The sequence below is a fragment of the Cynocephalus volans genome, chromosome 4 (assembly GCF_027409185.1).
Source record: "Cynocephalus volans isolate mCynVol1 chromosome 4, mCynVol1.pri, whole genome shotgun sequence".
Taxonomy (NCBI): Eukaryota; Metazoa; Chordata; class Mammalia; order Dermoptera; family Cynocephalidae; genus Cynocephalus; species Cynocephalus volans.
In genome coordinates this window covers 24,183,886-24,211,053 of record NC_084463.1, presented here as the reverse complement: position 1 = coordinate 24,211,053, position 27,168 = coordinate 24,183,886, and positions in this window count along the sequence as shown.

Here is a 27,168-nt window from a genome sequence, read left to right as displayed (position 1 = left end):
ATTACTGTGAGAAGTGATAAAAAATTTGATTCATGTGAATTTCATTCTACAATAGAAAAAATCCAAATTAGAGAGAAAAAATGTTTTGTTAAAAACAAGTATACGCAAAATAATAAAATATCACAATATGTGTTAAAAAATAAGACAAGATATATAAGATAGAACAGCAAGCACAAAATAGACCACATGCATCAATACGATAGTTAGTTTGTAAATGCTGCCTATGCATCAGTGCACAAACTGAATGTCATTTATTCATGCATCAGGTGATCAATCATGCAACATCTTGACATTCTTCATGATAGCACCCGTTTCTCAAAAGGCAGACTATTGTATAGTAAAAAAAAAAAAAGGAAATAAATGTTCTTAATGTTCTAATAATGCATATTTTTGAATGCTTTTTATAAGAAAACCTATTCCATGCATCACTTCCTTTTTTCATTGACACTCCTCCTCCCTGAAGTGTTTTTTGGGACACTCTTTATAAGCACCAATGAGGAACTCACTGGTAGAACATGTTTGAAATTTTTATACAATAACAAGATAATAGAACATTAATAATGAATGGACTTTAGAGATCATTTTACTTAAAAATCATAACATTATAAAAGTGGAAATTCAACATTTTTAGATAATTACGGTATTTTAGAAATGAAAAATATCTTAAAGGATATCTAACTAGACCTCCCGTTGAAATGATGGCACTGCATCCACTTCTACCAGGCATTCATGTAGTGTCTGCCTTGAAGTTTTCACTTATACATTAATTCCTCCACTGATTTATTCAGCAAATATTAATAAGCTCCTTTTGTTGTGCTAGAGATTGTGGGAATACAAAACCTGTGAAAACCTGGTTTCATAAGCCCTCAGACAACTTAGAATTTCATAGTGTATCATAACATTAACAATGAAATAAAAGTCATATCTGACATGTGCAAAAAAAAAAGGAAAAGGGAAAATATTGTGAAATTTTAAGAAGGAAAAAAATGACAGATTTAGTATTCAATCTCAGCTTTGTAAAAATATGTTACTCTGTCACATACAATGATTGGAGTACAGACAACAATAGAGACATGTAGGTAAACAATAACTGGGAATACTCAGAACTAATTTATTGCTCAATTTGGCTGAGGTTAATATAACGCATGCATTATTAAATTCTATATTTTTCCTTTCAGCCAAGATAATAAACATATCTATCAACCCCAAACATTTTCTTGTGCCCCTTTGTAATTCCTTCCTCCCCTTCCACCCTTCTGCCAACCCTACACCTATATTCAGTCACCATATATTAGTTTATGTCTTCTAAAATTTTTCATATATGTAATCATACAATGTATAATCTTATTTTGCTGGAATTCTTTTACGCAGCATAATTATTTTGAGATTCATCCATGCAGCTCCATGTGTCAGTATTTCATTCTTTTTTATTGCCAAGTAGTATTCCATTACATAGAGATATCATGATTTATTTATCCATTCTACTATTGATAGTTTTCTTATAAATGTTTTCAGTTTGGGGCAATTGTAAATAAAGGTGTTATGGGCATTTGTGTACCAGTTTTCGTTTAGATACCTGTTTTTATTTTTGTTGCATATATTAGTAGGAGTAGAAAGACTGAGTTGCATGGTAGGTGCATGTTTAACTTTTTAAAGAAACTGACAAACTCTTTTCCAAAGTATTTGTATTGTGTTACATTCCTACCAGCAATATATGAATATTTCAGTCATTTCACATCCTTGCCAATATTTGATAGCCAGGCTTCAGTTTTAGATATTCTAATAGATTTGCAATGATACCTAATGCTTTTAATCTGCATTTCCCTAATGAATAATGACGTCTGTTATGTTTTTATGTGCTTATTTGTCATTCATATATTTTAACCCATTTTATCATTACATTTTTATTGAGTTTTCTATTATTAAGTTTGAGAGATCTTTACAAATTATGGCTGTAAGTCCATTATGAAGTATATGGTTTGCCAGAATTTTCTCCTAGTCTGTGGCTTGTCTTCTCATTCTTACAGTGTCATTTAAAGAGCATAAGTTTTTAATTTTGATAAAGTCCAATTTATCAATTTTTTCTCTTATGGATTGTGTTTTTGGTTTTGAGACTTGTTTGGTCTAAAGCAGGGGTCAACAAACTTTTTCTGTAAAGGATCAGCCAGCAAATACTTTGATCATACAGTCTGCCACAAATACTCGACTCTGCCATGGCAGTACAAAAGCAAGCATACATCCATCGACAATACATCATAAATGGGTGTGGCTGTGTTCTCATAAAATTTTATTTACAAAAATAGATAGTGTGCCAGATTTGGCCTGTGAGCGATAGTTTGCTGGCTCTCAGAAAAGAGTATGGTTTATCTTTGTAAATATTCCATGTCTACATAAAAAAAAGTGCTTTCTTTTTGGAGGAGAACTGTTCTACAAATGTCAGATAAGTAAAGGTGGGTGATAGTGTGGTCTTCTATAGTCAAGCAGTCTTTCTTATTTGTCCTTTGCTTATTCTATCAATTATTGATAGAGGGGTGTTGAAATCCCCAAGTACAATTATTGATCTGCCCATTTCTCTTACCAACTTGGCTTCATTCATTTTATAACTGTTATTAGGTGAAAAATGTTTAGGATTATGTTCTCTGATGAATTGAACCCCTTATTATGAAATGACTCCCTTCATCCCTCATAATAATCTTTGCTGTAAAATCTATTTTGTCAAGTATTAGTATAGCTACTCCAACTTTCTTTTGATTAGTACTGTGTGGTTATCTTTTTCATACTTTTAACTTATTGTATCTTTATATTTAAAGTGAATATCTTGGCAGAATATAGTTAGGTCTTACTTTTTTCTCCACTATGATGATATCTACCTTTTAACTGGGGTGTTTGATTATTTACATTTAATGTGATATAGATTCTTGGATTTCAATCTACCATCTTGCTATTTGATTTCTCTTTGTCTAATCTGTTGTTTTTCTCTTCTGCCTTTTTTTTTTTTTTTTAAGTTTTATTTTGTCGATATACATTGTGGCTGATTATTGCTCCCCATCACCAAAACCTTCCTCCCTTCTGCCTCCCCCCATCCCCCCCAACAATGTCCTTTCTGTTTGCTTGTCATATCAACTTCAAGTAGTTGTGTTTGTTATATCTTCTTCCCCCCCCACCGGTTTTTTTTTTGTGTGTGTGTGTGTGTGTCTGTGTGTCTGTGTGTCTGTGTGTGTGTGTGTGTGTGAATTTATATATTAATTTTTAGCTCCCACCAATAAGTGAGAACATGTGGTATTTCTCTTTCTGTGCCTGACTTGTTTCACTTAATATAATTCTCTCGAGGTCCATCCATGTTGTTGCAAATGGCAGTATTTCATTCGTTTTTATAGCTGAGTAGTATTCCATTGTGTAGATGTACCACATTTTCCATATCCACTCATCTGATGATGGACATTTGGGCTAGTTCCATCTCTTGGCTATTGTAAAGAGTGCTGCGATGAACATTGGGGAACAGGTATACCTTCGACTTGATGATTTCCATTCCTCTGGGGATATTCCCAACAGTGGGATAGCTGGGTCGTATGGTAGATCTATCTGCAATTGTTTGAGGAACCTCCATACCATTTTCCATAGAGGCTGCACCATTTTGCAGTCCCACCAACAATGTATGAGAGTTCCTTTTTCTCCGCAACCTCACCAGCATTTATCGTTCAGAGTCTTTTGGATTTTAGCCATCCTAACTGGGGTTAGATGGTATCTCAGTGTGGTTTTGATTTGCATTTCCCGGATGCTGAGTGATGTTGAGCATTTTTTCATATGTCTGTTGGCCATTTGGATATCTTCCTTAGAGAAATGCCTACTTAGCTCTTTTGCCCATTTTTTAATTGGGTTGCTTGTTTTCTTCTTGTAAAGTTGTTTGAGTTCCTTATATATTCTGGATATTAATCCTTTATCAGATGTATATTTTGCAAATATTTTCTCCCACTCTGTTGGTTGTCTTTTAACTCTGTTAATTGTTTCTTTTGCTGTGCAGAAGCTTTTTAGTTTGATATAATCCCATTTGTTTATTTTTCCTTTGGTTGCCCGTGCTTTTGGGGTTATATTCATGAAGTGTGTGCCCAGTCCTATTTCCTGAAGTGTTTCTCCTATATTTTCTTTAAGAAGTTTTATTGTTTCACGGTGTATATTTAAATCCTTAATCCATTTTGAGTTGATTTTAGTATACGGTGAGAGGTATGGATCTAGTTTCATTCTCCTGCATATGGATATCCAGTTATCCCAGCACCATTTGCTGAAGAGGCAGTCCCTTCCCCAGTGAATAGGCTTGGTGCCTTTGTCAAAGATCAGATGGCAGTAAGTATGTGGGTTGATTTCTGGATTCTCTATTCTATTCCATTGGTCAGTGTGTCTGTTTTTATGCCAGTACCATACTGTTTTGGTTATTATAGCTTTGTAGTATAGCTTAAAGTCATGTAGTGTTATGCCTCCAGCTTTATTTTTTTTTGCTCAGCATTGCTTTGGCTATGCGTGGTCTTTTATTGTTCCATATAAATGTCTGGAGAGTTATTTCCATTTCTGAGAAAAATGTCTTTGGCATTTTGATGGGGATTGCATTGAATTTGTATATCACTTTGGGTAGTATGGACATTTTCACTATGTTGATTCTTCCAACCCAAGAGCATGGGATATCTTTCCATCTTCTTGTATCCTCTCTAATTTCTCTCAGCAGTGGTTTGTAGTTCTCATTATAGAGATTTTTCACCTCCTTGGTTAACTCAATTCCTAAGTATTTTATTTTTTTGGTGGCTATTGTAAATGGGCAGGCTTTCTTAATTTCTCGTTCTGCATGTTCACTATTGGAGAAAAGAAATGCTACTGATTTTGGTGTGTTGATTTTGTATCCTGCTACTGTGCTGAAATCATTTATCAATTCCAACAGTTTTTTTGTAGAGGTTTTAGGCTGTTCGATATATAGGATCATGTCATCTGCAAACAGGGACAGTTTGACTTCATCTTTTCCAATCTGGATGCCCTTTATTTCCTTCTCTTCTCTGATTGCTCTGGCTAGTACTTCCAACACTATGTTGAATAGGAGTGGTGAGAGTGGGCATGCTTGTCTAGTTCCTGCTCTTAAAGGAAAAGCTTTCAGCTTTTCCCCATTCAGGATGATATTGGCAGTGGGTTTGGCATATATGGCTTTAATTACGTTGAGATATTTTCCCTGTATACCTAACTTATAGAGGGTCTTTGTCATGAATGAGTGCTGAACTTTATCAAATGCTTTCTCAGCATCTATAGAGATGATCATATGGTCCTTGTGTTTCAGTTTATGAATATTGTGTATCACATTTATTGATTTGCGTATGTTGAACGAACCTTGCATCCCTGGGATGAATCCCACTTGATCGTGATGAATAATTTTACGTATGTGTTGCTGTATTCTGTTTGCTAGTATTTTAGAGAGGATTTTTGCATCTATATTCATCAAGGATATCGGCCTGTAGTTTACTTTTTTGCTCATATCTTTGCCTGGTTTTGGTATCAGGATGATGTTTGCTTCATAGAATGAGTTTGGGAGATTTGCGTCCATTTCAATCTTTTGGAATAGTTTGTAAAGAATCAGTGTCAATTCCTCTTAGAATGTTTGGTAAAATTCTGCTGTGAATCCATCTGGTCCTGGGCTTTTCTTTGTTGGGCGCCTTCTGATAACAGCTTCAATCTTCTTTATTGTTATTGGTCTGTTCATATTTTCTACGTCTTCATGGTTCAGTTTTGGGAGCCTGCGTGTGTCCAGAAATTTATCCATTTCCTCCACATTTTCAAATTTGTTGGCGTATAGTTGTTTATAGTAGTCTCGAATGATTCCTTGTATTTCTGATGAATCAGTTGTAATATCGCCTTTTTCATTTCTCATTTTGGTTATTTGAGTCTTCTCTCTTCTTTTTTTTTGTTAGCCATGCTAATGGTTTGTCAATTTTATTTATCTTTTCAAAAATCCAACATTTTGATTCGTTGATCTTTTGAATTGTTTTTTGGTTTTCAATTTCAATCAGTTCTGCTCTGATCTTAATGATTTCTTTCCGTCTGCTAACTTTAGGTTTGGATTGTTCTTGTTTTTCTAGTTCTTTAAGGTGAAGTGTTAGGTTGTTTACTTGCCATCTTTCCATTCTTCTGAAGTGAGCGTTTAATGCGATAAATTTCCCCCTCAATACTGCTTTTGCAGTATCCCACAGGTTTTGGTATGATGTATCATTGTTTTCATTAGTTTCAATAAATTTTTTGATTTCCTGCTTGATTTCTTCTTGGACCCATATGTCATTAAGTAGAATGCTGTTTAATTTCCATGTGTTTGTATAGTTTCCAGAGTTTTGTTTATTATTAATTTCTAGTTTTAATCCATTGGGCTCTAAGATACATGGGATAATTTTAATTTTTTTGAATTTATTGAGACTTGATTTGTGACCTAATTTGTGATCTATCCTGGAGAATGATCCATGTGCTGATGAGAAGAATGAATATTCTGAGGTTGATGGGTGGAATGTTCTGTAGATATCTGCCAATTCCAATTGGTCTAGAGTCTTGTTGAGATCTTGTGTTTCTCTACTGATTCTTTGCCTAGATGATCTGTCTAATATTGACAGTGGGGTGTTCAGGTCCCCTGCTATTATGGTATTAGTGTCTATTTCCTTCTTTAGGTCTAATAGTGTTTGTTTTATAAATCTGGCTGCTCCAACATTGGGTGCGTACATATTTATGATTGTTATGTCTTCTTGATGGATCAGTCCTTTTATCATTAAGTAGTGTCCCTCATTGTCTCTTTTTATGGTCTTTAGTTTAAAGTCTATTTTGTCAGATATAAGAATAGCTAATCCAGCTCGTTTTTCTTTTCTGTTTGCATGGTAAATCTTTTTCCATCCTTTCACTCTTAGTCTGTGTGAATCTTTATGGGTGAGGTGGGTCTCATGTAGGCAGCATATAGTTGGGTCCTCCTTTTTGATCCAGTCAGCCAGTCTGTGTCTTTTGATTGGGGAATTTAAGCCTTTTACATTAAGAGTTGTTATTGAAAGGTGTTGATTTATTCCTAGCATTTTATTGATTGTTTGGTTGTCTTAAGTGTCTTTTGTTCCTTGCTTTCTGATTTACTGTTTGGTTTCTGTGTTTGTTGGTTCCTTAGGTTGTAGATAGTGTTTTTGTTTGTTTGTTTTCTCTTCATGAATGGCATTTTTATTATAGTAGTGGGTTTTGATTTTTCTTGGGTTTTTATGGCAGTGGTAATTATTTTTCAGGAACCAAACCCAGTACTCCCTTGAGGATTTCTTGTAAGGGTGGTCGTGTGGTAGTGAACTCCTGCAGTTTTTGTTTGTCTGAGAAACATACTATTTGCCCCTCATTTCGGAAGGATAGCCTTGCAGGGTAGAGTATTCTTGGCTGGCAATCTTTGTCTTTTAGTATTTTGAAAATATCATCCCATTCCTTTCTAGCTTTTACGGTTTGTGATGAGAAGTCTGATGTTAGCCTGATTGGGGCTCCCTTATAGGTGATTTGATGCTTCTCTCTTGCAGCTTTTAAGATTCTCTCTTTGTCTCTGAGTTTTGCCAATTTGACTATAACATGTCTTGGAGAAGGCCTTTTTGGGTTGAATACGTTTGGAGATCGTTGAGCTTCCTGGATCTGAAGATCTGTGATTTTTCCTAAACCTGGGAAGTTTTCTGCCACTATTTTGTTGAATATGTTTTCAATGGAATCTCCATTTTCCTCCCCTTCTGGAATACCCATGACTCGGATATTTGAGCGCTTGAGGTTGTCTGATATCTCTCTCAGATTTTCTTCAATGTCCTTGATTCTTTTTTCTTTCATTTTGTCTGCTTGTGTTATTTCAAACAGCCCATCTTCAAGTTCAGATGTTCTCTCTTCAACTTCGACAAGCCTGCTGGTTAAACTCTCCGTTGTGTGTTTTATTTCGCTGAATAACTTCTTCAGTTCAGCAAGTTCTGCTACATTTTTTTTCAGGACATTGATTTCTTTGTACATTTCCTCTTTCAGATCCTGTATACTTTTCCTCATTTCATCATGATGTCTAGCTGAGTTTTCTTGTATCTCATTCAGTTTCCTTAGAATTATCACTCGAAATTCCTTGTCAGTTATTTCAGTGGCTTCTTGTTCTATAGGATCTAGAGTTTGAAATTTATTAACTTTTGGTGGTGTACTTTCTTGATTTTTTGTATTTCTGGTATCTTTTTTTGGGGTGTTTATTCATTGTGGCAGGGGGTTTCACAGTCCACCGGTTTGAGACTAATGACTAACTAGGATGTTGCTGTGGTTGCCAATTTCGTATGGCTCCCTCCGTGACTGCTCAGTTGGCCTCTAGTGCCTTGTGTGTGTGGTTGCCTCGGGTCTTCGGCTTCTCCGGGGAGCCACCTTTCTGGTCAGCTTGGACTCTGCTGGGCTGGTGGATCACGTACCACAGGGTGTGTGATCTCTGTTGAGCTTTCACTTCCTGTGCAGGACTTCTCCCTGTTCCATGTGCTCTGGCCCAGGCTGTTGGATCGTGCAGTGGCGACCTCACCGGGTGTGTGGTTTCTGTCGAGTCTCCGCCTCCCAGGTCGCACGTTGCTCCACTGTGTTCGCACTGTGCTGGGCTGGGGCGTGTCTTCTGCACCCCTCTTCTATCAGCTGGGCCTTCAAGACCCTGCTCAGCACCGCCTCGCCCAGGAAGTCTACCAGGTTTCTGCTAGGCACAGACGACCGGTCTCTCTGGGTGCCTTTGTAGCACTGTGTAGATCTTTCTCGGGTCTTGTTCACCTTTGTATCCCCCCGGCATAGACTGAATCTAGCACCCACCTGCAGCCTGCTCTCCAGCAGGTTCAAGTGGACCTGGGAACTCTCCTACCACACTATTCCCAACTAGAAATTGGTTAGGCTTTTGTCCGAACTGGTGGCTGCAGAGATGGTATCTGCCTCCCAGTAACAGGAAGTTTACTGGGGGCTGGAGTCCAGGGTGTGGTGGAGTGACATTCGGCCCGCCCGTACTTCCTTGCCCTCCCGACACTGGCCGGGGACACCCCCCGCCACCAGCCCCGCCAGAGAACCATGGAGGGAGTGGGAGGGAAGGCCGGCCCGCAGGCTCTGGAAAGCCCCGCGCCGGGCCAAGCAAGTGGGAAGGCTCAGTGACGGCCGAGCCGGGCGGAGCTGCCAGCACCTGTGAAAATGGAGGCAGCCCCGGGGCGGTGAGTGGCCTGGTGATGCAGGCGGGAGCCAGGTGGGCGTAATCCCCCCAAAAAGAGCTGGGCCAGGGGTCACTCACAGGGTTTTGCCAGGTCGGTGTTCACTCTCTGTCTCTGGTTTGTCCCCTTCCATGTTCTCAGCCCCTGCCACCTTGGGCTGTTCAGTCGCGGCACAGCTCAGGCGCTCCCAGTAATCTTCTTTAATGCTGGCCTGAAACCTCGAATCCTGAATAGGGCAGCTGGTCGCCTTCAGCGCGGCCCCGGCCTCCGGGATCCTGGCTGCATCCACAGCAGCCCTGGCGCCATGTTCCCTGTTTCGAGACTCGCTTTTGCAGCTAAGAAACAGTTCTTTTCCTGCTGCACACTTCAAAGCTGTTGCCTGTAAATGAGGCAGGCTCTCCTGCCGGGGGCAAAGTGGCGGTCACCTCCCACGACCAGCCACCAGCAGCGGTCCTCCCTTAAGAGATGGCAAGAGGAAGGTCCACAAGTTTCCCGGCTGCCTGAGGCCCAGTGGCCGCCTTTTCCACCTCAGCTACTCTGCGTCAACCGCCGCAGCCACCGCCATCTTGAAAGTCCGAGAACTAATACATTTAACTATGGTTTCCCCTCAGGCACAGTCTTTCATGCTAAGGTTCCAACATTAGCAAAGGCAGAAGCACTGAGGACTGGTGAGAGAGGTGGACAGAAAGGACCCAGGGGCTTGAACAAGATCACAGCACGAGGCAGGAAGCGAGAGCCTTCTGCCTTGTTTTGTATAAATTGAATATATTTTTATAATTCTACTCTTGTTTACTTATTAGCTACCACACATTGCTTTATTACATTTAGAGTTTGTGATATACATTTTAACTTCTCAGAGTCCACCTTTAAACAATATACTTCTTCATATATAGAATAAGAAACTTATAACAATTCATTTTCATTACTACCCACCCCTTTCGTGATATTTTTTGTCATATATTTTACTTCTATGTTCATTATAACCTTCACAACATATTGTTATTATATTTGTCTTAAACAATTATCTTTTAAAGAGACTTAAATAATAAAAAAGGTGGGTATTTATATCTAACTACATAATTACCATTTTCAGTGTTACTCATTTTTTGTAGTTCTATATTTTCACCCAATATTATCTTTCTTGCTTTAACAGATTTTATAATGTATGTCTACTGGTGATGAGTTCTTTCAACTTTTGCATGTCTAAAAATGTCTTCATTTTACCTTAAGTTTTGAAAAATAATGTCATAGTGTTAAGAACCCTAAGCTGATTCAGGTGGTTTGGCTTGTTTGTTTTAGTTTCTAATACTTTAAAGATGTTCCACTGTCTGGTGTGCATTACTTCCCGTGAGAAATATGCTATTCTACTCTTCGTTACTCTATACATAATTCTCATTTTTCCACTCTGGCTACTATTAAGATTTTCTCTTCATCACTAATTTTTTAAAAATTGATTTTTATGCACCTTGCTGTAGCTTCCTTCATGCTTTTTGTGCTTGGGATTCACTGAGCTTCCTGGGTCTGTAGATTTACAATTTTCATCAAATTTGAAAAATGTGTATCAGTATTTGTCTAGCTTCCTTGGCCTCTCTCTGGACTCCTAGGTCCATCTCCTCAACTCAGGAAGACTCTTGGACCACATCCTGAAAACTTGTTCCAGGCAGTAAGTTGGGACATCATAGCTCTCATCTCATTTTTTTTCTGTCTCTAGGGGATCACTGTCCTTTATCAGCTGATGTCCAGAGTTTGGAGAACCATTTTTTAAAATACTTTGTTCATTTCTTTACTTCTTTCAGGTGGGAGAGTAAATTCAGTCCTTGTTACTGTAGTTCATCCAGAAGCTGAAGTCCATACTAATAGGTTTTTAAAACTCCTTCTTTTGTTACTGATTTTTAATTTTATTGCATTACAATTGGAGAAGATAGTCTGTATGCATTGAATATTTGAAATTCCTGAGACTTCTTTTAAAGCCTGTTTCTACAAATATTACAAGTGTACTAGAAAAAAATGTATTTTTTCTGTCTGTTAGGTGTGGAATTTCACTACAGTTGTTTGGGATGAATAAATGTATTATTTATGTGCTTAAATGGCTGTTTATGTCTTGTCCAATTGTTCTGTCAGTTTCTGAAAAGGGTATGTTCAAATTCCAGCTAAAATTTTTGTTTCATCTGTTTCTAATTTCAATTCTGGTAGCTGTTGTTTAATATATTTAGAGATTATATGGAAAGGTCCATGTGTACTTATGATTAATATTTCTTACTTTTCTGTAGTTAATTTTACTAGTATGTGACATCATTCTTGTTTTTTGATATTATTATCTTAAATTCTGGGTTTCAAATTTGATATATGCATCAAGTACAATTCTAATGGAAATCCCCACACATTATTTTATAGAAATTTTTAAGTCAATTCTAAAATTCCCTTGGAAATGTAAAACAATAAAGATAGCTAAAGTAATCTTGAAGAGAACAAAGTGGTTAAGACTTACTCTACCAGATATTAAGACTACAGTAATTTTTTTTTTTGTCTTTTTGTGATCGGTAAGGGGATCGCAACCCTTGGCTTGGTGTCGTCTGCACCGCGCTCAGCCAGTGAGTGCACTGGCCATTCCTATGCAGGATCCGAACCCACAGCGGGAGCGCCGCTGCACTCCCAAGCGCTGCACTCTCCCAAGTGCGCCACGGGGCCAGCCCCGAGACTACAGTAATTTTAAAACAGTGTGATATTGGCACAAATATAGACTAATAGATAAATTCAACATAATACAGTGTTTAACTTCAGACCCACACCTGAGTTAAATAAAGGTAGGACGGTACACCGCTGGAAAAGAACTGACTCTGGGAAATGATGCTATTCAGTCAGATGTCCACATGGCAAAAAGTAAAAGTTGACTCTAACTTCATTTTATTTGAAAAAAAAAATCTGAGTGGATTGTATGTGATTTCTACAAACTAATGTAGAACTTACAATGTAGAAAATTTTCTTAAGACACAAAAGCACTAGCAATAATGAAAAGTTGATAAATTATAATTACTTAGTTAATATAGTATACTAATTAGAATTAAGAAGTTTGGTTCTTCAGAAAATACCATTAAGTTGTTAAGTGAAAAGTCAAGTCATAAAGTAAAAGACAATACCCACAATGGCTTATATTCTACAAATAAAAACTCATATATATCAGTAAGAAAAAGAAAAATATGGAGCCATGCCAGAAAAGGCAGGCACTGCTGGAACTTCAGCCAGTGTTGGTCCCTGCAGCTTAGAAAGTCTCAAGAGCCTTAGAGCCCACACACCTTGAGACAGCCAGACTGGAAAAGACAGGTACCATGGAACATGCAGCTCAGACTAGTTCCTGCAGACCAGAAGTGGCAGTTCCTTCAGGATCCAAGCCAGACTTCAGGGTGAAATGAGTGGACAGTCATACCCCCTGCCACAATAACAAAACACCAAAGGGAAGATACCAGAAATATGAAAAATCAAGAAAGTACATCACCACCAAAGGAAAACAATATCTCTCAAGCTATAGATCCTGTAGAACAGGAAGTCTTTGAAATGACTGACAAAGAATATATAGCAACAATTCTAAGGAAACTAAATGAGATACAAGAAAACTCAGTTATACAACACAATGAAATGAGAAAAATATATACAGGATCTGAAAGAAGAAATGTACAAAGAAATCAATGCCTTGAGAAAGAATGTAGCAGAGCTTATGGAGCTGAAGGATTCATTCAATGAAATAAAAAACACAACAGAGAGTCTAACTAGCAGTCTAGAAGAAGCAGAAGAGATAATTTCTGACCTCGAAGACAGGCTGTTTGAATTAATGCAGGCAGACCAGAAAAAAAGAAAAAAGAATTTTAAAAATTGAAGAAAATCTAAAAGAGGTAATGGACAACCTTAAGCACTCAAATATCCAAATCATGGGTATTCCAGAAGGGGAGGAAAAGGAAATGGCATTGAAAACATATTCAATGAAATAATAGCAGAAAACTTCCCAGGTATAGGGAAAGTCACAGATCTCCAGATTCAGGAGGCCTAAAGATCCCCTAACGTATTCAACCCAAGAAGGTCCTCTCCAAGACATGTGATAGTCAAACTGGCAAAACTCAAAGACAAAGAGAGAATCTTAAAAATGCAAGAGAGAAGCAGCAAGTCACCTATAAGGGAACCCCAATCAGAATAACATCAGACTTTTCATCAGAAACCGTAAAAGCTAGAAAAGTATAGGATGATCTATTCAAAATAATAAAGGACAAAAATTGCCAGCCAAGAATGCTTTACCCACAAAGGCTATCCTTCCAAAATGAAGGACAAATAGTATATTTCTCAGGCAAACAAAAACTGCAGGAGTTCACTACAACACGACCAGCCTTAAAAGAAATTCTCAAGGAAGTACTGAGTTTGATACCTCACAAACAACCATCACTGCCATGAACACTCAAGAAAGAATGAAACCTACCATCAAAACAAAAATGCTAACAATAAAGAAAATACATAGTTTATCTACCACACCAAGAAACCAACAAATACAGAAGACAAGCAGAAAATTTAGGAAGAAAGGAATAAAAAGTACTTAAGACATCTTAACAAAAATCACTAAAGTGCTAGGAATAAATCAACAACTTTCAATAATAGCTCTAAATGTAAAGGAATTAAATTCCCCACTCAAAAGACACAGAATGACTGACTGGATTAAAAAAGTGGACCCAACAATATGGTGTCTTCAGGAGACTCACCCAACCTGTTAAGACACACTTAAACTAAGAGTGAAAGGATGGAAAAAGATATATCAGGAAAATAGAAATGAAAAATGAGCTGGAGTAGCTATTCTCATATCAGATAAAATAGACTTTAAAGCAAAAACCATTAAAAGAGATAAAGATGGCCAATATATAATGATAAAAGGATTTATCCATCAAGAAGACATAACAATCGTAAATATATACACACCCAATGTCAGAGCAGCCAGATTTACAAAGCAAATACTATTAGATCTCAAGAAAGAGACAGACACTGACAACATAATAGCGGGGGACCTGATCACCCCACTCTCAACATTGGACAGATCATCTAGGCAAAGAATCAATAGAGAAACACAAGATCTAAACAAAACTTTAGACCATTAGGACTTGGCAGTTACCTACAGAACATTCCACCCAGCAACCTCAGAATATTCATTATTCTCATCAGTACATGGAACATTCTCCAGAATAAACCACATATTAGGTCACAAAGCAAGTCTCAACAAATTCAAAAAAATTGGAATTTTTCCATGTATTTTTTCTGATCACAATAGATTAAAATTAGAAATCAATAAATGAAACTCTGGAAACTATACAAACACATGGAGATTAAGCAATAGTCTACTTAATGACATATGGGTCCAAGAAGAAATTAAACAGGGAATCAAAAAATTTATTGAAACTAATGAAAATATTGACACATCATACCAAAAACTGTGCGATACTGCAAAAGCAGTATTAAGGGGAAAATTTATCACATTAAATGCTTACTTTAGAAGAATAGAAACATGGCAAATAAACAACCTCACTTTTCACCTTAAAGATCTAGAAAAACAAGAACAATCCAAACCCAAATTAGTAGATGGGAAGAAATAATTAAGATCAGAGCAGAACTTAATGAAATAGAAACCCAAAGAATAATACAAAAGATCAATGAAACAAAAAGTTGGTTTTTGGAAAAGATAAATAAAATTCACAAACCCTTAGCAAGGCTAACTAAGAAAAAAAGAGAGAAGACCCAAACAAAATTATACAGCATGATCAAGTGGCATTCATCCCAGGGATGCAAGTTTGGTTCAACATACACAAATCAATAAATGTGATACACCACATCAATAAAGGCAAAGACAAAAACCATGTGATCATCTCTATAGATGCTAAAAAAGCATTTGACAAAATTCGACATTCTTTCATGATAAAGACTCTTTACAAGTTAGGCATAGATGGAAAGTATATCAACATAATTAAAGCCATTTATGATAAGCCTACTGTCAATATCATTCTGAATGGGGAAAACCTCAGCTTTTCCCTTAAGAACAGGAACTAGACAAGGATGCCCACTCTCACCACTCATATTCAACATAGAGTTGGAAGTACTAGCCAGAGCAGTCAGAGGAAAGAAGGAAATAAAGGGCATCCAGATTGGAAAAGATGAAGTCAAACTGTCCCTATTTGTGGATGATATGATCCTATACATTGAACAGCCTAAAGCCTCTACAAAAAAACTCTTAGAGTTGATAAATGATTTCAGTAAAGTTGCAGTATACAAAATCAACACAAAAAAATCAGTAGCATTTCTATAATCCAACAGTGAACATGCAGAAAAAGAAGTCAAGAATGCTAGCCCATTTACAAATGCCACCAAAAATAAATAAATAAAATGCTTAGGAATAAAGTTAACTAAAGATATGAAAAATCTCTATGATGAGAGCTACAAACCACTGCTGAGAGAAATTAAAGAGGACACAAGAAGATGGAAAGATATCCCATGCTCTTGGATTGGAAGAATTAACACTGCAAAAATGTCGATATTACCCAAAGTGATCTACAGATTCAATGCAATCCCCAATCAAAATTCCAATGACATTTTTTCTCTGAAATTAGAAAAAAACTATCCAGACATTTATATGGAATAACAAAAGACCACACATTGCCAAAGCAATCCTGAGCAAAAAAAATAAAGCTGGAGGCATAACACTACTTGACTTTAAAGTATATTACAAAGCTATAATAACCAAAACAGCATGGTACTGGCAAAAACAGACACACAGATCAATGGAATATAATACAGAACCCAGAAATCAACCCATACACCTACAACCATCTGATCTTTGACAAAGGCAGCAAGTCCACACACTGGGGAAGAGACTACCTCTTCAACAAATGGTGCTGGGAAAATTGGATATTCTTATATAGGAGAATGAAACTAGACCAATATCTCTCACCATATACAAAAATCAATTCAAACTGGATTACAGCATTAAATATACACCCTGAAACAATAAAACTCCTTAAAGAAAACATAGAGGAAACAGCCCAGGAAGTAGGAGTAGGTAAAGTCTTCATGAACAGGACCGAAGAGCACAGGCAACTAAAGATAAAATAAACAAATAAGATTATATCAGACTAAAAAGCTTCTGCATAGCAAAAGAAACAATCAACAGAGTGAAAAGACAACCAACAGAGTGAGAGAAAATATTTGCAAAATATACATCTGACAACGGGTTAATATCCAGAATATACAAGGAACTCAGACAACAGTGAAAAAACAAATAACCCTATTAAGAAATGGGCAAAGGAGCTGAATAGGCATTTCTCAAAGGAAGATATACAAATGGCCAACAGACACATGAAAAAGTGCTCAACATCACTCAGCATCCAGGAAATGCAAATCAAGACCACTTTAAGATAGCATCTCACCCCAATTAGGATGACTAATATCCAAAAGACTGAGAATGATAAGTGCTAGAGAAGTTGCAGAGAAAAAGGAACTCTCGTACATTGTTGGTGGAGCTGCAAAATGGTGCAGCCTTTATGGAAAATGGTATGGAGGTTCCTCAAACAATTACAGATAGATCTACTGTATGACCCAGCTCTTCCACTGCTGGGAATATCCCAGATGAATGGAAATCATCATGCCTAAGGGATTCCTGTACTGCAACATTTATTGCAGCACTATTTTTAATAGCCAAGAGTTGGAACCAGCCCAAATGTCCATCATCAGATGAGTGGATAAGAAAACTGTGGTACATCTACACAATAGTATTCTACTCTGCTATAAAAAAGAACAAAGCACTACCATTTGAAACAACATGGATGGACTTAGAGAAAATTATATCAAGTGAAACAAGTCAGGCGCAGAAATAGAAATACCACATGTTCTCACTTATTTGTGGGAGCTAAAAATAAATAAATAAATAGACACACACACAAACAAAGTGTGGAGGGGGGAAGAAGACACAACAATCACAACAATTCCTCCAACTTTTTAAGACAAGTGAACAGATATGATGTTTCGGGGACGGGAGAGAGGGAGGGGGAAGAGGAATCGGTAAAGGGTCGTGAAAATCGACTACACTGTATATTGAGAAGTTAAATTTTCTTAAACTTAACTTCTCAATATAAAGTTAAATAAAGTTAGATTAAAGTTAAAAAAAGAAAAATATGTAATAGAAGAGGTAAGGAACTTAGATACTTCACAGAATAGATTATCAAAATGGCTAATAAAAACATGTAAAGGTGTGAAACCTCATTAATAATTAGAACAATACAAATTAAAACAATGTGATATTACTGAAGATCCCCCACAGGGCTAAAAGTAAGACAAAACAAAAACAAAACACATTATTAATATCTAGCATTGGCAAGGATATAGAACAACTGGAATTTTCATCCCAGTGGGAGTATAAATTAACACAATGACTTTCGACATCACCTTGGCACTATCTGCTGCTGTAGACTAAATATTTGTGTTCTCCACAAATTCATATGTTGAAACCAAATGCCCAATGTGGTGGTATTTGGAGGTTGGACCTTTGGGAGGTAATTGGATCATGAGGGCACAGTCCTCATAAATGGGATTTGTGCCATTATGAAAGGAACCCCAGAGAACTCCCTCACCCCTTCCGCCAAATGAGGTTATAGTGAGAAGACAACCATCTCTGAACCAGGAAGTGGACCTTCTGTAGACACCACATTGGCTGACAACTTAAATGTGGACTTCCCAGGCTCCAGAACTGTGCAAAATAAATTTATTTTATTTATAAATAGTAGTTTTGTTATAGCAGCCTAAATGGACTAAGACATCTACTAATGTTATATCCTATTATCTAATGTGTACCAAGAGTTATATACAGGAATATTTACAGCAGTATTTGTAATAGTCCCCAAATGGATACAACTCAAATGTCCATCAAGGATAAAATGAGTAAATTGTGTTATGTTTATACAATGAAATACTACATAGAAATGAAAATGACTTAACTACTAGTAATGCAACATATATGAATTTTACAAAATATTTTTAGGTGAAGGAGGTAGGCACAAAAGAACATATACCATATGATTTTATTTATATAAATTCAAAAAACTGGTAGAGCTAAAACACAGTACTTAGAGGTACATACGTTGATGGTAAACGTATAAACAAAGTAAGGAAGTACTTATGGAAAATCAAGATAATCCCTTTTTCAAGAATAGTGTAGGGCCAAGGATTGGAGGGGCATATGGAGTTTCTGGGGTCTTGGCTGTTTCTATTTCTGGACCTGAGTGGTAATTACAAGGGTGCTTTCTTTTTGAAAAATTTTATAGTCTGAGCCTTTGCTTTGTGCATTTTATTTGTGTATGGCATATTTTACATTAAATATTTTTTAAATGATATCTGTTTATATAAAAACAAAATAAACTATTTCACAAGGAGAGTAGTGACATAATGAAAGACTTATCTTAGGAAGATGAATCTGAAAGAAAGTACAGGATAGAGTGAAAAGGGCAGAGACTAACATGAATGAATTCGGCTAAAATAATAAAAACATTGAGGGCCTAAACATCAAAGTTCCAAATGGAGGACTAGCATATTGTGATATTGAAGGGGATGAATGAGCACTAGCAACATTTTCAGAAAACTTGTTTCATTTTCAGTACACTCTTAAATCACATATAAATTGTAAACTTAATAAATAAAAGATAATTCCATGTAATGAACTAAAATGTACCTTCCCAGAGTTTCATTAATTCTGCTTCTGTCCTTTGGGCTGCCTAAAATAAACTTTATCCTCAATTTAGGAATATTCCTTCAAGGATTTAAATATCACAAATCCGTGGGGCTGAGGTTACATATTTATTTAAGTAATAGAATAGCAGCGTTGAACATGAGATTAAGGTTCACTTTATTCAACTATTCATCCACAAAATGAATTCTTTTCATAACATCTCCTTCTCCAGAGTCAGCTAGCCAAAACATGGATGCCTCAAAAAAGTGAGGAACTCATAAATTTCCCAAACAAATACCACCACGTGGTAGAGACATAACTACAGCCTTGTAATGACAATAACACAATATTTCTCAGTTATATCTGTGGCTCCATCTCTACACCATAGTTGGTAGATATGCCTCATAGATACTAATAGTTGTGCCTAATTTCACTAACTTTCACCATTTTTCCAAAGATAGTGAAATTAGTCACAACTATTAGTATCTATGAGGCAATGCAGACTGTTTAAAAAAAACAACGTGATTTGAGTTGATTAGGAAGAACCTATTAGAAATGACAGATTTCATGGAACATCTTTCTAACCACATGTTTTCAACATGCCAGTCCAGTCAAGTAGTCTTTACCTTTTCATAGGGAGAATTTTTTTTCCCAATCTTAAATACAAAGTAAGGAGGTGTAAGCATGAGAAAATGGGTAGATGTCTTCCAAAGCAGAGAAGGAAGAGGGTGGAAAATTCCATGATCCACTATGCTCTAATAAGTAAGCCAGGTATTATAATTAAACAGCTGGGATTCCCAGCTCTAGCCTTTGGCTTGTTATGTTTTCTGCCTATTACTGCTGAGAGTAATTTAGAAGTTTTTGTAAGTATTTACAACAGTAAGGTCATTCATAACTCATTATCACCATTTTAAGAGTCGGAAGGCTTGGTTTGAGGCGTCAGTTAATTCCACTGAACTACTTAAGTGAGAAAAATTGTAGTTTCTCATACTCTTTGCAAGTTGATATTTTGATAGTTTATTACACACCACCTGTTTTGTGAGCAGCAACGTACTTTCAACAGAGAAGGTAATTAGAACTTTCCCAGAAACGTGTGTGGTGGAGAGCTAAAAGGAAATGGTAGACTAAGTCCTGGAAAATCTACCGAGTCATATGGTATCAGAAGGATACTTCCAGCCTTTCTTTATTCCTGAACTCTGAAATGTGTTATCCAGAAGATTTTTCCCCTGCTCTGTTTATCTCATCAAGTCCTACTGAGGATATATAAATGCTTGGTTTTTTCTAAGATGTCTCCAATAACACTCCAGAAAATTTTCTTCCTTCTACTTTGTTTTTTTGTTTGTTTGTTTTTTACCAGCCTGTTTACCAGATTTTTTACAGACTGGTTTGCCAGTTGTAATACAACATCCAGTTTCAAAAAGTGTACAGTCTCAGTAGTAGTAGGTTCACATGTCATGATTATCCCTGAAGCCACTTTATAGACAAGTTCCAGTTCTAGTTAAGATAGAGCAGGCACACTCCATCCTATCTCTTCTACTAAATGCAACTAAAATTTCTGGATAGAATGTGTAAAGCAACTCTCTAAAGACTCTGAAAAGTAAATGTGTTGGACAGAGAAACCAGAACTTAAAGTCTGATAGATTTGTCAGTGAGTTTATTTGTTTATTTTTAATTCCGTACCCCCAACGAGGATTCAAAGGTAGCATAAATTCCAGAGTTATGAACCATGTGTGGACAGTAAAAAGCTCTAAGAGAAGACCTTTCATTTTGATCCCTGAAGAAGGAAGGTGCCTCCCTACAGGACAGAGAAAGTAGGATAAACTCCCTGTTCTTTTCCTCTCTTTTTACCAGCCCTGTCCCCAGACACTTCCATCTCCATGGCTGCAACTATTCCATGGCAGTCACTATTACTGGCTGAACGTGCCCCTTAAACTGCAAGGGAGGAATATCATTCTTTCTGACCAGAGAAACTTATTGTTTAAGGAGTGTGTAGAAAATCCATATTGCTCTTTTTTTCTCTCACTATCCTCCTGCAATTTGGTTCTGAAGGCTGAGTCAATTGTAGGAAGTGAGCAGTAAAGCACGGAAAGACTAAAGCCCCATTTTTGGCAGCCCTAGGTGCCAAAGAGTGTGAGTGAGATAGCAAAGAGGACAGAACTTGAGAAAGAGAAGCTCCTGGACTCACCCCAACTTGCTCAAGCAGGGATAGGCCCCTAATTGTGCTTGGGTAGTCTCTAAAAAGAACTGAACTATGGAGCAGACGACTGCCCAGATTTTAGATTGCTCTTGGAAGGTGCAAACGCTGAACAGATTCAATGAGTACTCCAAAGCCTTTGAAAACAGAACTGACACTAGAACCATAGTCCAGGGATATTATTCTGCCATAAGAAAAGAATCAAATTCTGCCATTTGCAGCAACATGGATGAACTTGGAGAACATTATCTTAAGTGAAACAAGCCAGACACAGAAAAAAAAAATACTGCATGTTCTCACTCATAGGTGGGAGCTAAAAATATAAACAAATAATGAAAGAAAGATACAACAACCACAATAATTCATTGAATTTTCAAAAAGAAAGAACAGAACTGAGGCCACCAGAGTTGGGAGAGGGGGAGGGGAGAGGGGTAAGCAAGAAATTGGTAAAGGGCCACAAAAAGTGATTACATTGTGTAGCATTGTTAATACTAATTATCCCGACTTGAGCATCACATATTGCACACAGGTGTTGATAGTCAACACTGTACCCCACAAATATGTACAATCAATTATGATTCAATAAAAAACAAGAGTAGTAAAAACCTTAAAGAATTACTATTGTGATCCCCTACGGAAAAATGTACCAACTAAAACATAATTTCAATATTGAGTGAATTGTTTTATAAAGGTGTGTATACACACACACACACACACACACACACACATATAATTGAAAAAAACTGTATATTAAATATTGAAGAGAAAAAAAAAAGAACCATAGTCCATGGAAGGTGAGTCAGAATTTGTGGTCTTAACCTGACCAGATTGATTGATGGCTAGAAAAACAAAAACAAAAACACAATCTCCATAAGACTTATAAAAGACTCAGTGTGTCATAACATAATTTTTCAAATGTCTAGAATCCAATAAGAAGTTACACAACATACAAAAAACTAGGAAAATCTGACAAATTCTTAAAGGAAAAGACAGTAACAGAAACCAACTCTGAGATGACGCAGATGTTGTAATTATATGACAGAGATTTAAAAGTAGTTACTACAACAATGTCAAAGTAAAGATAAATATTCTTGAAAAAAATAAAAAGAAAGTCTCAGCAGAGAAATAGAAGCTATAAAATAAAACCAAATGGAAATTTTAGAGTTGAAAAATACAATAATTGATATAAAATTCAATGGATTGGCTCAATAATGATGGAAATGACAAATAAAAGAGTCAGTGAAACTTGACATTAGATCAGTAAAAATCATCCAATCTGAGCAACTGTTATAAAATTGAGGTTCGTTTTTTGGGTTTTTTAAAGAAACAAAGCCTCAGGTACCTATGAGACAATATAAAAAGATAAACATACATGTTCTCAAACTCCCAAAAGAAGAGGAGAAAAGATTTGGTGCAGGAAACACATTTGAAGAAATAATAACTAAATCTTTTTTAGTTTGTTGAAAGACAAACTGGCAGATAAACAAGCTCAGAAAACTGCCAAGGGGATAAACGCAGAAAAATACATACCCAGGCACATCAAAAGGGCTAAAATAAAAGATAAAGGAAAACTCTCAAGAGCAACCACAGAAAACCAACATATTACATATAAGGAAACACCTTGAGTTGACTGCAGTCAATTTAAATGATTGGAGATTTCTCATGAAAAACCAGGGAGGCCAGAAAATAATGGAACAACATTTTTTAAGTGCTAAAATTAAAGAACTGTCAACCCACAATTCCATATTCAGTTATTCTATATTTGTTCAAAAATAAAAGCAAAGTCAAGGAATTCTAAGATGAAAGAACACCAAAAGAATTCATTAACAATTGATAAGCTATGAAGGAAAACCCAAAGAAAGTTCCAGTAGAAGGTGGTGTTGGGAAGGAGAAAGAGCAATAGAAATTTTAAACCTGGGAATCAACCCATCTGAGTATGCATAACAGACTAATTTTCTCTTTTTAAATTCTTTGGACTATATAGTACAATTAATGTAATGACCAATAATGAAAAAGGAGATTGAATCAGTAACAAAAAGCCTCCCATCAAAAAAATAAATAAAAAGCCCAGAATCTGAGGACTTCATCAATGAATTTTACCAAACATTTAAGAAGAACTAATAATTCAACACTTTCAGATTTTTTCAAAAATTAAGGAAGAGATAATATTTTTGGACTCACGTCATGAGGCCAGAATTACCCTGCTACCAGAGCCAGACAAGGATACCACAAGAAAAAATGTTGGAGGCCAGTAACCTTGATGAGCATAGATACAAAAGTCCTTAACAAAATACAAGCAAAATGAATTCAACATCACATTCAAAGAATCATCTACCATGATCAAGTGGTATTCATTGCAGGGATATTAAGGATGGCTCAATAAATGCTAATCTACATATATGATATACCACATTAACAGAATGAAAAACAAAAAACATATGATCATCTCAATAGATGCAGAAAAAGCATTTGACAAAATTCAACATCCTTTTATGATTAAACACTCCTATTAAATTAGGTATAAAAGAAATGTAACTCAGCACAATAAAGGCCATATATGTCAAACCCACAGCTAATATTCTACTCAATGGTGAAAAGCTGAAAGCTTTTTCTCTAAAATGAGGAACAAGACAAGGATGCCCACTCTAGCCACTTTTATTTGACATAGTATTAGAAGTCTTAGCCAGAGCAATTAGGCAAGAGAAATAAATAAACAGCATCCAAATTGGAAAGGAAGAAGTTAAATTGTCCCTGACTACAAATGACATCTTATATATAAAAAACCCTAAAGACTTTGCCAAAAAAACTGTTAGAAATAATAAACAAATTCAGTAAAGTTGCAGGGTATAAAATCAACATTCAAAAATCAGTAGCATTTCCATACACTAACAACAAACTATCTGAAAAAGAAATCAAAACAACAATCCCATTTACAATAACTACAAAAATTCAAAATACACACACACACACACACACACACACACACACACACACACACACACAGGAATAAATTTAACCAAGGAGGTGAAAGACACATACACTGAAAACTATGAAACATTAATGAAAAAAAATTTAAGAAGATACAGATAAATGGAAAAATATCCCATGGTTATGGATTGGAGAGTTAATATTGTTAAAATGACCATACTATCCAAAGAGATCTACACATTAAATGCAATCTCTATCAAAATTCTTAGGTCATTTTTCACAGAAATAGAAAAAACAATTCTAAAATTTGTATGGAATCACAAAACACCCTGAATAGCCAGTGCAATCCTCAGCTAAAAGAACAGAGCTGGAGGCATCACACTGACTTCAAAATATACTAATAAGCTATAGTAATCAAAACATGATGGTGCTAACATAAAAACAGACACATAACCAACGGAACAGAATAGAAAGCCCAGAAATAAATCCACGCATTTACAGTCAATTGATTTTTGACAGAGATGTCAAGAACACACAATGAAAAGGGGACAGTCTCTTCAATAAATGGTATTGGCACAACTGGATATCCACATACAGATGAATAAAATTAGACCCCTATATCATATACAAAAACTAATCCAAAATAGACTAAAGACTTAAAAGTAAAACCTGAAATTATAAATTCCCTAGAAGAAAACACAGGGCGGAAGCTCCATGACATTGGTCTGGCAATAATTTTTTGGATATGATCCCAAAAGCACAGACAACAAAAGTGAGAGTAGACAAATGGGATTATATCAAACTAAAAAGTTTCTGCACAACCAAGGAAACAGTCAACACAGTGAAGAAACAACATATGGGACCAGGGAAAACACCTAAAATATATAGGAACTCAAACAACTCAGTAGTAAGAAAACAAGTTATTTGATTAAAAAATGAGCAAATGATCTTAATAAATTTTTCTCAAAAGAAGAGATATAAATGGCAAACAGGTATATATAAAAAATTTTCAACATCACTAATCATCAGAGAAATGCAAATTAAAACCAAAATAAGGGTATATCGATGTGGTTTTAATTTGCATTTCTCTGATGATTATCTCACACCTGTTAGAATGTATATTATCAAAAAGGTAAAAGAGAACAAGTGTTGAAGAGGATATGGAGAAAAGAAACCCTTGTATGCTTTTGTTGGGAATGTAAATTAGTACCACCATTATGGAAACAGTATTGAGTGTCCCTGAAAAATTAAAAATAGAACCAGCATATGATCCATTAATCCCTTTACTGGATACATATCCAAAGGAAATAAAATCAGTATGTGGAAAAGATATCTGCACTCCCACATTCATTGCAGCATTACTCACAATAGCCAAGATATGGAATGAACCTAAGTGTCCATCAGTGGATGAATGAATAAAGAAAGTGTAGTATGTATAAACAATGAAATACTATTCCACTTAAAAAAAAGAAGGAAGTCTCGTCATTTGCAACAACATGGATAAACCTAGAGGACACTATGAGGTGAACTCATAAAAGTAGAGAGTACAGAGTAGGGTGGTCTTTACCAGGGGCTGGGTACTGCAGAGTGGGGAGCAGGTGGAGATAGGGATATGTTGATCAAAAGCTACAAAATTTCAGTTAGATGGGAAAAATAAGTCCAAGAGATCTATTGTACAGCATGATGACTATAGTTAATAACAATGTATTGTATTCTTGAAAATTACTAAGACAGTAGAATTTGTGTTCTCACCACAAAAAAATAAGTATGTAAGTTCATGTATATGCTAATTAGCATAATTTAGCCAATTTAGAATGTATACATAGTTCAAAACAACATGTTTTACATAAGTAGATGATTTTTGTCAATCAAAAAATAAAATGAAACAAAACATAAAATGAGTATATATATTTCACAGTTAACAAAAGTTATAAAATTTTCTGGTGGTATTTTCAATTTATGCTGACAACTACAATATGAAAGGTGAAAGGTAAAAGGATGTATATGGTGGCAAGGTTTCTACATTTATTTGAAGTGATAAAACATTAATTCTAAGTAGGATGTGAAAAGTTAAATATGAATATGATATTCCTTGAACAACTACTGGAAAAAATATAGAGGAATAAAGTAAAAAACAACCTCAGTAGATAGAAGACATAAACAAATGAGGAGACATACAATGTTCATTGATGGAAGAACTCAACATGGGAAAGATGCCTAGTCTCTCTAAATAGATGTCTACATTCAGTATAGTTACAATCAAAATATTAGCAGGATTTTTTTTTTTCTGAGAAAAGCATACTCTTAAGTTTGTATAGGAAGGCAAATAAACTAGAATAGCCAAAAAAGTTTTGAAAAGAAACATAGTTAAAGGAAAAACACTACCCAACTTTAGGATTTATTATAAAGCTATAGTAATCAAGATGATATGGTATTGGTGAAAAGATAGACACACATCAATGGAATAGACTAGAGAATCCAGTTCTATACTCACACAGACATAAATTAACTTCTGAAAAAAATACAAAGGCAACTCGGTGACGGGATAGGAGAGTATTTTCAACAAATGGTGAGTGAACACTTAGACAAAAAAAAGCAAACCTAAAAGTATACCTTACACACCTTTAAAAAAGTAACTTAAAATTGATCATCAATGCAATCTGCATCAAAATACCAATGACATTCTTCACAGAAAAAAAGCAATCCAAACATTCATATGGATCAACAAAAAACTCCAAATAGCCAAAGCAATCCTAAGCCAAAAATATAAAGCCAGAAACATAACACTACCTGACTTCAAATTATATTACAAAGTTATTGTAACCAAACAGCATGGTACTGGCACTAAAACAGACATTTGGATCAATAGAATAGAATACAAAACCTGGGAATCAACCCACATACTTATAGCCAACTGATCTTTGACAAAGACAGCAAGAACATACATTGAGGGAAAAACTGCCTCTTCAATAAATAGTGCTGGGAAAATTGGACATCCATGTGCATTAAAATAAAACTGGGCCTGTATCTCTTACTGTATACCAAAATTGACACAAAACAAATTAAAGACAAATATAAGACCTGAAACCACAAAATTA